General features: G+C 34.2%; 1 long non-coding RNA gene across 1 annotated transcript; it reads right to left on the reverse strand.

The window, feature by feature from the left end:
• Nucleotides 1-8,308: 8,308 nt before the first annotated feature.
• Nucleotides 8,309-9,489, reverse strand: LOC149831309 (uncharacterized). Its single transcript, XR_016433004.1, has 2 exons — nt 9,338-9,489; nt 8,309-8,513 (listed from the first exon to the last, which is right to left on the reverse strand). It is a non-coding gene; the product is annotated as an uncharacterized LOC149831309 (long non-coding RNA).
• Between the last annotated feature and the right edge of the window lie 3,588 nt (nt 9,490-13,077).

Genomic DNA, 13,077 nt, shown 5'->3' on the forward strand with positions numbered 1-13,077 from the left:
ACTAAACAATGTTTACAATTTGAGTAATTTGAGGAAAAAAAAGAATTTATATTGTTTTATATATAAATAATTTAATCAATGTCATATCACATCTAATTATAAAAGTTTATCATAACAATATCAAGCCCTAAAATCAAATTTACTATAAAAAGTCAAATTATCAAACCTTATTAAATTATAAAACCTTAAAATGCAATAAAATAAATCCTAAATAAACCAAAAAAACCTAAGCTATAAAAAAAATAAGCCATAAAATTAAATAAAAAGCCTCAATTCAAACCCTAAAAAAAAATCACTAATTAAAAAAATTGATTCAAAGCCCTAATCATAAAAAATCAAAGAAAACATTCTAATCAATTAAAAGAAAACCTTAATCAAATTAACTATAAAAAATTTTAATTTAAAAAAATTGAGAAAGCCCTAATCAAAGAAAATCAAATAAAAACCCAAATCAAAGTAACTACAATAAACCCTAAACTAGAAGAAACTAAACCATAAATAAACCAAAAAGACCCTAAACTACAAAAAAATAAACCACAAAATTAAACATAAAAATCTCTAATTCAGACTCTAATCAAAGAAAACTGAAAGCCCTAATCAAAGAAAATCAAAGAAAAAAGCCCCCAAAAAAAGAAAAAAAGAAAAAGAAGAATGAATGAAGAACAAAGAAGGGGAAGAAATTAAAAAAGGAGGGGAAAAGAAAAAAAATGAAGAAAGAGGAGAAATAAAAAAAGGAGGAAAAAAGAAAAAAAAATGAAGAATGAAGAAAGGGAAGAAAGAAGAAAAGGAGGAAGAAAATTGAAGAACGAATAAGGGGAAGAAAAGAAGAAGAAAAAAAAAACTCGCCATTGGCCGCGCCTCCAACCGCTACATAAGAGATAATGAACGAAGTGTCGGGGGACCCCTCTCCCCGACTTTTTTTTTATTTCTTTTGTTCCCAATCTCCGTTCTTTTCATAACAGAGGGTGAAACAGTGAAATACCTAAATTATGGATGCAACAGATGGCATTCCATGCATCTCTCATGTCCAACAATTGTTGAAAACATTGTTCCTTTTGGCTTTTTTGTCCCACGTGATGTGCCATCAAACATGCCCTTAGGTTCCCTCTTGCCCACCAGATAGTAGTTTTGACCTTCCAGTAAAGGATGCTACCTATGGGTTTCGAACTTGTGGTGTTCCATCAACTTTGTGAAATTCACATGTCATCCCTACCAAAAGATCTACATATAGTACCACATAATAATAACAATAATAAAAATATCAACAACAATAATAATAACCTAATGTTAGGGATACATTGATTTCATCACGAAAAAAAAAAACTGATTTACTTTATTTAAGAAAAATGTTTCATTGATCGCACTTGATGTATTTGTTAGTTATTCATGATTGTGCTATTGTTACATGAAGTTCATTTTCTCATTTTAAGTTTTAAACCACTATTATCCATTCTAATAAATTTCTACCTCACAACTTGCTAGTCGAGAGTGGACTTAGGATGGGTAATTGATGGGCTTTTGGGTACTTGGACTTGAGATGCCTAGTAGCTTTTTTGCATCCTGGACCGATTAAGGTCGGGCTTAACCCAATTAGCAAAATGAGTTTGATCCAATTGCAATGCTCCAAAATTTTTATCTTACAAAATTTAGAAAAAACTTAAAATTTTATAGTTAATCATTTTCAGAGTTAAAACGATAAACCATCGAAATATTTGCTTGAAAAGATCAAGTTAGCGAACCTTGGGCAGATTACTGAAGAAATATCTATCAAATAGATTAGGTCTCTAAATGTCTCAAATTTTAGCTCGCATTTTCATATAATCATTTAAAATCATAAAATTCAAATCAAGAATTTAGATAGAAACAATTTTATACAAAAAATTCATATACAAAATGTCAAAATATACTTAAGAGCGAACAACAGAGAGAATGAATTCTTGACATCGTCGCGTCATCGTGCTATAGCCTGTAGCAGCAATTTACTCGTCACTTAGATCCTATAAAAAAGGTTAGACTCATGAAAGCCTATTAGGTAAAACATTGTTATGCAGTTGTACAGAACTAATGCAAGTATTAATCATGGTTCAAAATATTATACCACATGCAACTGAACAATCTACGAATTTGCATAAGCAACATATCGTTTTCATTTTGAATAAGCAATGTGTGTATCATGTTTTTGTTTTGATATTTACTTGTCTGTGGGTGCTCACAGGATGAAATCGTAAAAACAACTGAGACCATTCAAGTGTATTATTTTATGTAAATTGCTAACCCAAATGATTAGCTAAGTCTGATCCAAAAGGGATGGTATAACAACCGAAAAAAAAATTAAAGGCTGAAATAAACATGGATGCATCTTAACTTTTGCAAAAATTGTAGGATCTACCACCGAGGATAATAATTGGTAGCCATATCCCCTAACTCCGATGACTGAGGGCATCGAGTTATTGCCACTCATGGAGCATAATTGTTAACAACTTGGCCATCAAAGTTTATACCCCATATCCTCTCTAGATAGACATTGTGCCTAAATTAGTTATTGAATTCTCTATTATTAAGGAGTTTTACTACATTTGGTATATGTCTTGCTCGGGTAGACATCATCTACCTGTTTTGGGTAGGTTCTCAAGTTTGTTATTATCATAACTCATTCACCATGCTTTGATCCTAAAATCGGTAGAGCATCTTGCCTGTTTAGGCAATCCTTGGATTTGCATGTGATTTTCCCATAGAATGGTGCATTGTTGCATTACGAGGTTTGCTATAAACCTTAATTCATCCATCAATGTACGAACATGTCTTATAGTGTACAGTGATGATAAACAACATATTTTTCAAAAAAATATTAATGTTTTTGTTTTTTGAAAACCAACAGTGATATTCTAGAAGATTATCTCTATCAAAATGATATCCCAATCCTCAAGTAGAGGTAGATATAGGTTATTCCCAAATGCATATCGAAAAACCTGTTATACATGCGACTAGGGTCCACGTAATAGAAGTTTCACATTTTGCTCATTCAAAAACATATTCATTTGCATATTTATGAAATGTATCGAACTTATTCCTTTTTTAATAATCTTTTAATGTTTGAACTATGCATGATTAATGTTTTCTAAAGTTCGATAATTGAGAATATCTTATGCATATGAGCATAAAATCTTGCACATGTGCTTTTTGAAAAGAGCATTAAAGCACACATACACACATTACAGTTTATGTACGTAAGTAAATCGTGTGTAATTTAAGAAAGCAATCATACTAAAAATTGCATACATAAATAAATGCATGTGTAATTTAAAGAAAGTTGTATTTGCGTAAATGTCATCATAAGTAAATACGTGCATAATTTAAATAAAGCAAAAGTATGTAAAACTGTGTACGTAAATAAATGCATGCGTAATTTAAAAAAAAACTGTATCCACATAAATACTATATTAAATAAAGTAAGAGTACACAAAACTGTATATTAAAATAAATCATACATATATACATATGCATATATGTATAATAATAATATTATATACTTGACATAAATAAGAAACACTCAAAGTAGGATTGCACAATATCATCATATGTATTTTTCTACCTTGAAAAATGTGTGATAATTGGCAAAGTTTAAGTGTAGGTGACAGTTTGCATGTGCCTCGATATACGTGCTAGAGGTACGAGAATGCATTGATGTGTGTATTTGAAGCACTCAAGTGTTTTGGTGAAACTGCAGTAAGAGCAATGATTAAAACATATTTTTGGCAGAGGTGACGACTATGACGGCACCAAGGTCGAACCCGATCTCAATCCACTACCCTCTCTTTATATATATATATATATATATATATATATATATATATATATATATATATATATATATATATATATATTTATTTATTATTATTATTTTTGAAATATATTGGATTTTGTTTTAGATTGGGTTTGGTCCATTTGGATCCAACTCAATCCATTATATATATGTGTGTGATTTGGATTTAGATTTAAAAATCCAAATCCAATCCAAACCTTATTCTCAAGCCCAAATTCAAAGCATATGGATTTGAATTGAGATTGAATTGGGTCCATTTTGGATCCAATTCTAATTCAATGAATTTAAAATATTACAATAATATGGTTTTATTGGGTTGGTTCTGAATGGATTCGATCTTTATGCTGTTTAAAATAAGACCCACCTTGAGTCTTATTTGGGTCTTGGATCCAAATTGATATTCTTATATATATATTAATTGTTTCAAAGTTGGTTTCTCTATTTTGGATCCAATTCTAGACCTGTTTAGTTTAACAATTTTTAATTTTATTTCAAATCAGAGTATAAAAATGATAGTTCAATCTCTACGTGATCAAGTATTTAAAACAAAAAGATCATGTCTACCAAGATCGTAAGGTAAGATTAAACTATCAAAGATGCAGTTTGATCAGTCTTTCGCTTCAACTACTCATCATATTTTACCTGCATTAGCTATCTCCTATAAAACAGGGTATATGATACGTGGTTTGAAATGTGTATATCCTGTATATTTTGATTTGATTGTTATTTTTAGTGTAACTCCGCCCAAAGTGTTAACTGATTTTAAAAAATCAATTACGTATTATAAGATCTGATTTACTTATACTTATATAAAAAAATGGTCTCAAAATTTTAATATTTAAAAAATTATTATGGTTAAAATTTTAAGGATGTTACATTAAGTGAGGCATCCAAACCCCTTCTCATCTTAAATATAGTGAGACCCACGTCTGGAAGGCCTTCGAGGCCCTAAAAAAGTGCGTCAAACATAACCCTAGTTCACCTACCTTCCTTGATCTTCTTTTATCTCCCTAACTTATAAACCCTAAGCTACCTCTCTTGGGTCTATAACATTAAGTTATGCTCAATCATGTCAATCTCCGTCATCATGTGAGTCTAGCTGAAAAAAGATATTTCTTTGATTAGCCGACTCCATCCAATCAAGGTTTAGGTATGCAAATAGTTCGGATTTGGGTCGCCAATACCATACTCAACTACTCGGATGTTTTCTAAATGGATTCAAATTCATATTCCAACTTAGATGGTGAAAAGCTCATACCAAATCCGAGTTTTTTTCATGTAATGAGATCGGGTGTCCATCAAATCTGCATATCCATATGATTTGGTAGCAAAAAACCACAACTATATATTAATCCAGCCAGTCTAGGTTCAAGAATGCAAACAGTTTGGATTGGGGTCAAATGTGGTCAATACTAAATTCAACTGTTGGGGGTGTTTCCTAAATGGATTCGGATTTATATTCATACCCTGATGGTGAAAAAAGCTCATATCAAATCCGCTTTCTTTTCATGTAATTGAATTGGGATATCCATCAAATCTGCATATCCATTAGATTTGGTAGCAAAAGCCCTAAACATAACAGCATCCGATTATAATCAGCTACGGTTTTTGTCTCACCGAAGGAAGCCAGATTAGATCAATATAAGATAAAATCTGACCCATTGACATCCCTATCTAGGCCCATTCTAAATTAGTCATGCCTTTAGTCCAAGACACGACTACGGACTGCCTACTAAATCAGGCTTAACAAGGTATTGGCCAAGTTGCCACTCATAAAAGAACGGTCATCTCAGTTCAGGCCCAACCTTGACCTCAAGGTCAACCAAACCTCAAGGTGGGTTCGGGCACCCATAAAAGTTCTTTCCCAGGTCTTTCCCGGGTCGGGTTTGGGAATTTGGGGTGGACCTAACTTTCAGGAAGGGTCGGTTCGGTCAAAGGGCGGTGGCCCGGTCAAACCATCAGCCCTCGTGTGGAGGAGAGACAGCCACAGAAATTAATGCATTTATCTCCAAAAGATTTATTTATTTATTTATTACCTTTTTACCCCTCTAAAGAGGCCGTGCTTATTTACCGCTGACGGCTCTCTTCGTCGTTTCCGTACTCTGACACCTCCCAATAAAAGCGAAACAAGTGTGGCACGTCACGTCAAATTCGCGTCGTCGGGCCCCACGGGTCTCGATCTGACGGTCAGAAAGTGACGACTCCCACGGCTAAGATCTCTCTCGCTCTTAATGTAAAATTACTGTAATATCCATGGGCGTGCGTACTCGTGCGTGCAGCACACGTATAAAGCAAAAGACGCTCGTACCCTAAAACTCAGTATACTGCTGGCCCACCGGAAAGTTACGGGTGCGAGCTCACTTTGATCGATCTGACCCGGTGGATGGTGACGGTTTGCGGTTTTGCTTAAAAACAAAACTGACTTCCAAAGTATGATGTTGGTGACACTTTAATGCATTAGAAGCCGTTGATTGATTCTTGGGAAGCCCTTGAAAAAAGTCATTTATACATTGTGAGCCCCTGATCCAAACATACTTTTCTCCAATCAAAGATGTGTAAACCATAATCAAGAATATATATATATATATATATATAGAGAGAGAGAGAGAGAGAGACTTATGGGGGTGGCAACACAGACTTGATTTAAATAAATCTAATTTTCAAACACAAAATCTAATCAAGTTGACTAAAATACGATGATTTATGTTATTTTTTAAACTACTCTTATTTTCATGAATTGTGAGCCATTAATTTCTGCAGTTTCGAAAATGAAATCCTATGATATATTTAAACATGATAAAATATTTTTTTATACTAAATATATCCATACTGTTGGATTTACCATTTGATGGTTAGATCTATGCAAATAAGAGTATGCATCACCGTTCCTATGATATCCAGGTACATGACACCATATATATATATATATATATTAGGCCCTTTTCTCGTTTTGCTGCATTAGGCCTCATAGTTTGAAGTGTTTTATGATAGATCTGAATCGTTAGATGTGTTTATCATGCTAGATTTAGTGAAAATATTCTGATCATATTTTTTTTGACGAAAAAATGTATTGTTATGAGCAAAAAAATTAATGCCTTCGTACCCATGGATTTTGGATCATTGAAAAAACTTGTATACAAGTCAGATTTGGGTGATCCAAAAGCTGGTTTTCACTAAACAAAACCTATAGATCACATTTATGGTATTAAATGTGAAAAAAAATTCAAAAACTACGATTTTTGAATGAGCCTAACCAGGCAGAATGAGCAAATTAATCATTTAGAGAACTGAACCTGCTTTTGGATATGCTATTGTGTTCGTTGTATACGTTTTTCTCTAATGAAGGCATCATCTGATGGCAGACAAACCATGGTTCACGTGAGATTAGATTGACGTGACGTGCATCACATTTGACATCTTTATTTGTTGATAATATATATATATATATATATATATATATATATATATATATATATATATAGAGAGAGAGAGAGAGAGAGAGAGAGAGAGAGAGAGGGGAGGGGGTGTGGCTGAGCAACCACGCTGGTCGCCACAAAAAATGATGAAGGGGCAAAAACCGGTTCAGTAGGTAAATTGGTTTTTAAAAAAACCCTTTGAATAGAATCGTTTGTGAATCGGTAATTTTTCACCGTGTCATTTAAAATAAAAATATATATATTATTGTAAAATTGTTAAAAAATCAAACTTTTAAAAAAATATTTAAAAAATACTAGTTCAGTCGACCTCTTTGAACTGCATTTGAACAGATTCTATCTTAATCAGCCGATTAGCGATTCTGACAACATTGAATTGAGTCAACACAACTTGTGCCGACGGGTTCCATTCATTGATGCCGTATACACATCCACACAAAGGATTTATCTTATATATACGATTAATATTTGAAGTTATTGATGACACAAAATTATATGAAAATTGAACTGAAAATCATAGGTTTAAGACAGTTTGTATGCTAAGGATCAAACTTTGCATCAATATATTTTAATTTAAAAATATGATTTTTTTTGTGCATTATCGATTGTTAATTTTTGAAGCCCTTACACTACAACAAAGCAGTAGATTAGCGACGACCACATTCCGTCGCTAATCCGTCGCTAACCATGTTAGCGACGGATTAGCGACAACGCGGCGACAGTATGCTTACGTCGCGAATATTTCGACGCTAACTGGCGACGAAATAATTCCGTCGCTAATTGCGACGGAATAACGAGCGCTATATTCCGTCGCCAATCCGCCGGTACTAAACGGCGACCACGGCGTGGCGACGGATTTAATTCCGTCGCTAAGCCGTCGCTAGATTAATATGAATAGCGACGGAATCATCCGTCGCTAATCCGTCGCAAAAACGAAAAAAAATCAAAAAAATTTATTTAAAAATTAATTACCGAGAACTGTACAATTTATATTTCCTGTACAATTTATATTTCCTGTAAATAAAAAACAAACCACACAAAAAAATTCATATAACAAGTATCTATAATAATTAATCGTTCCACCTTAAAACTAAGAAGTTTAATTATTTACAATTCAACAATTACAATTAGGAAAAATAAAAAAAATAGAACTTCTTCAACACAGTCCTCTAATCATCGCCAAGATTTTGTGCGTCTTCTTGTTCATTGTCTTTATTTGTCCCTTCAGCTCCACTACCCTGATTATCGCTAGCAGCCTACACAAGAAAAGAACAGTCAGTATTGATAAACAAAATATAATGAAATAAATTACACACTATATGTGATTCTATCATGTGCTCATGTGTGATCTAAGGCAATAAAAAAACTCTATATGTGATTCTATCATGCTCATATGTGTGCTAAGGCAGTCAAAAAATTGAATATGTGATTATAGCATGTTCATATGTGTTCTAAGGCATATAAAAAAACTCTATATGTGATTCTACCATGCTCAGATGTGCTATAAGGTAGGCAAAAAACTATATATGTGATTCGATCATGCTCGTATATGTGCTAAGGCAGTAAAAAAATTGAATATGTGAATATAGCATGCTCATATGTGCTCTAAGGCAGGCAAAGCCAAAAATTTTATATGTGATTCTATCATAAATGATATATAACATGTTCATATGTGTTCTAAGGCAGTTAAAAAACTCTATATGTTATTATAGCATGTTCATATGTGTGCTAAGGCAGTCAAAAAACAGAATATGTGATTATAATATGCTCATATGTGTTCTTAGGCAGTAAAAAAACTGAATATGTGATTATAGCATGCTTATGTGTTCTAATGCAATCAAAAAAACTTTATATGTGATTCTATCATGCTCATATGTGCTCTAAGACAGACAAAAAGTTAAATATATATATATATGTGATTCTATCATGCTCATATGTGTGCTAAGGCAGTAAAAAAATTGAATATGTGATTATAGCATGTTCATATGTGTTCTAAGGCATCTAGAAAAACTCTATATGTGATTCTACCATGCTCAGATGTGCTTTAAGACAGTCAAAAAAACTATATATGTGATTATACCTGAGAGGGACCTGGAATCGAAGATCCCCTATCCTGAACAGCGGCCTTGATCTCATTTCGGAGAAAGGGGGCGACGGTGTATTGGAAGTAGTTATTCAGTGATTCATTAATGATCTCGCGTACATCATCACCGGAAAGAATAGTCGGCTGCTTGGAGCTTATGTCGGAGCAAGAAGTTGGTGAGCCGTAACTGGAAGAACCAATAACTGGTGAAGTGTTCATATTACTCCCAAACCCGAACACGCGACCTTTTTTGGGTTCACCTGCTGCAGTCACCCATGCTGTAGGATCAAATGATGGATGCTGAGTAGCGTCTTCGCCATATCGCTCTACCATTTGTTGCTCATATGCCTCCTACAAAATAATGTTTAAAGTATTCATTAATAATTAATGATAACATTATGATGACTTGCATATATATTGCAATGATTATTAATAGAATTAATACATACCGTTGTCGTTCTCGCCTTCTCTGATACGAAGACTCCCGTGGTCTTCCGTTTATGTGTTTCTACAAACACATCCTTATATGGTACACTGCCTCCTTTTCTGCTTCCTGCGAAGTTAAATGACAAAAGATTTAGTACACAAATTTGCAACTATACTTATAAAATTAGTATTATATATTGATGAGTTACCATTTTCTTTAGGTGGCTCCCAAATGTCTTAGATCCACCTGTGTGTAGATGGGCTTCGGGCATCTTCGATCGATTTTGTGAAGCCTTCGCAGAGCGATTTTTAAATGCATCTCCCGCCCACATATCGCACATTTCATCCCAGTAATCTCTCCTGATAGTAATAGGACCATGGCCCTTCTACAGTAATGGATCATCTACTACGCCAGATGCTTTTTTGCTGCAGTCTTCATAGTGTGCAGCATGTCTGCAAATCGATTGGCAGCCACCTTCTGCCACACCTTCCTTGCATCATTTTCTTCCACCGTAGTTGCAAAGCGATTCGAAGCCTACAAATATTTTCAGAAAGTTAGTAGACATTGCTTAAATAAATTAAATATGAAACACATTAACTATGAGGAACAACAGTATACCATGAATGAGGACCACAATCTGTCTAATACCTCCTTTGGGTACTCTTTCCATTGAGCAACTGGTCCTGGTAGATGTTGAAGAAGTAAATTCTTAATCTCCCGTACTACTTCTTGTGGCTCAAACCTCGTGCTGCACATGAATTGTTACACAGTAAATATCAATATAAAATATTTAAAAGATATGCAATAATTGAAAACAAAATACTTACGGTCGATTATCGATATACACTATTCGAATGAGTCTTCTTGTGCCAGCCTGAGAAGACCCTGTTTCCTGTGTTGGCTGTTGACTTGTGCGATCAATTGGTGTAGGTGGGTCGTGTACAGGCGCAACATCATCTGTAAAAAAATACACACCAAGTTCTCAGAATGTGCATTTGAACTAATCAAGCATCTAATTAGTTATATGATATACCTATCACAGGAGCCCGTGAAGATGAAGGTTGAGCCTGGCTACTACTGGATGAGCGACCACTATAACCTCCACGAACCATATTCTAACAAATAACATATGTCATACAATACATTCAAATAATTCACATCAAGTATTACAATGCATTCAAGTCATTCACATCAAGCATTGCAATGCATTCAAATAATTCAAATCATTGACATCAAGTATTGCACTAATTCAAATCATTCGTTAATTGCATAAATTATAATACATTCAGATAATTGAAATCATTCACATCAAGTATTACAATGCATTCGAATCATTCGTATCAAGTATTACAATACATTGAAATAAAATTTTTAATCATTCACACCAAGTATTGCAATACAACTCACATCAAGTATTACAATGCATTTAAATAGAGGTTTGTAGTATAAGATTTTGCTCACTAGCTTGAGAATTCTTCCTCGTCACTAGTTTGACTTTCTTCTTCTTCTTCTTCTTCTTCTTCTTCTTCTTCTTCTTCTTCTTCTTCTTCTTCTTCTTCATTGTTTGCCCATCCACTTGGTACATCATTTGGATCACATTCCTCTATGAATGTTTCATCAGCCAATGGAGATATGACATGCATATCATGCGCAACATCGTGACCATAAGCGAAGTCACAGACATCATCTGATTGATAGTAATCACTGTCTTCAGCTAACTCATCTTCTTGTAACTGATCATACTCGGGGTATAGTTTGGATTTCACCTTGCAAACTGCCCACCATTCATTTTTATCTGACTTTTTTATACTCGGATATGAAGTATAATAAACTTGTTGAGCTTGCGAGGCTAATATGAATGGTTCATATGTTCCAAACCTGGATTTATGATTCACCTCCACAATGCCTGAAGCTTTGTCGAGTCTTGTTGCAGTTGGATCAAACCAATGACACTTGAATACCGTAACCCTGTTATTCATGCCTAAGTAAGTCAACTCCATTATTTCCTCTATAACACCGTAGTAATCATGTTCATTTTCACCGTAGCTGCTACCCTTGACACACACGCCACTATTTATCGTTGATTTGTTTATACCGTAGTCTTTTGTATGGAATCGATAACCATTTACGATATACCCGTTGTAGCATTGCACAACTTTGGTCGGACCATTTTCTAAATCACATATTCCTTGATCTTTAACATCACCATGGCGAACTTACGCACAAACATAAACAATTATTGTGATCACGATCAATTAAGTAACTTAGTGTTGTTTATAAGTACAAAATTTATGTTAGCTTCTTTACCAACTGTTTCAACCACTCCACAAACTTAGTTTCACGTTCTTTTTGTACTTCTGCATTAGTGAGATGTGAAACTTTGCTTTGCAACTCCGGATCAAATCGTCTGCAAACCACAAATACTTATATTACCGAGCCATGTATCCACATATAGAACATAAAAGGATTTATAATTGAGTTGCATATACATATACTTACTCGATGTATGGGTCGATCGCTGAACAATTAAAAAGAATATAGATGTGTGCTGCATCTTGCTCTCGATCTGTCAATAGCCTTGATCGGCAACTACCAAATGCATGCCCAAGTCGTTGAAATATCGACAGCTTGTCAGCTACAGTTACTTGTTCTCCATCATCGTTACGGGGCGGGCATGTGTAACGTGTTGAAATATGAGGTTCGAAGTACATAGATGAGAAATTTGAAATCTCTTCTAAAGTGTACGCCTCACAAATAGAGCCTTCTACTCTTGCTTTATTACGAACCTTTTTTTTTAGGTCGAACGTGTATCTGACAAGAATATACATTTCAAATTTTAAATATCTGTCATTAAAGAGACAAATATAAAAAAACATATACCTTTCAAATGGGTACATCCATCGATATTGCACAGGGCCACCAACCCTTAGTTCATATGGCAAATGTATGATCAAATATTCCATAACATCGAAAAATGCTGGCGTAAATATCTTTTCTAACAGACAAACAATGGTGATGACAGAGTCCTCGAGATTCTTTATATCTGATACAATGACCTCCGATGCGCACAATGTTCTGAAAAATCCGCTCAACTTAGACAATACCCCCCATATAGGTTTGTCTAACATATCATGGAATGCTAGGGGTATCAATCGTTGCATAAAGATATGACAATCATGGCTCTTCAACCCATATAACTGTCCATCGTCAATCTTCACAGCCCGAGCAATGTTAGAGACATATCCATCTGGAAATCTCAGTTGTCTCAACCATTGACATACATGTTTTATTTGATCAGGTCTGAGCACGT

This window comes from Nuphar pumila, chromosome 7, assembly GCF_984573655.1.
Source record: "Nuphar pumila chromosome 7, dmNupPumi1.hap1.1, whole genome shotgun sequence".
Taxonomy (NCBI): domain Eukaryota; kingdom Viridiplantae; phylum Streptophyta; class Magnoliopsida; order Nymphaeales; family Nymphaeaceae; genus Nuphar; species Nuphar pumila.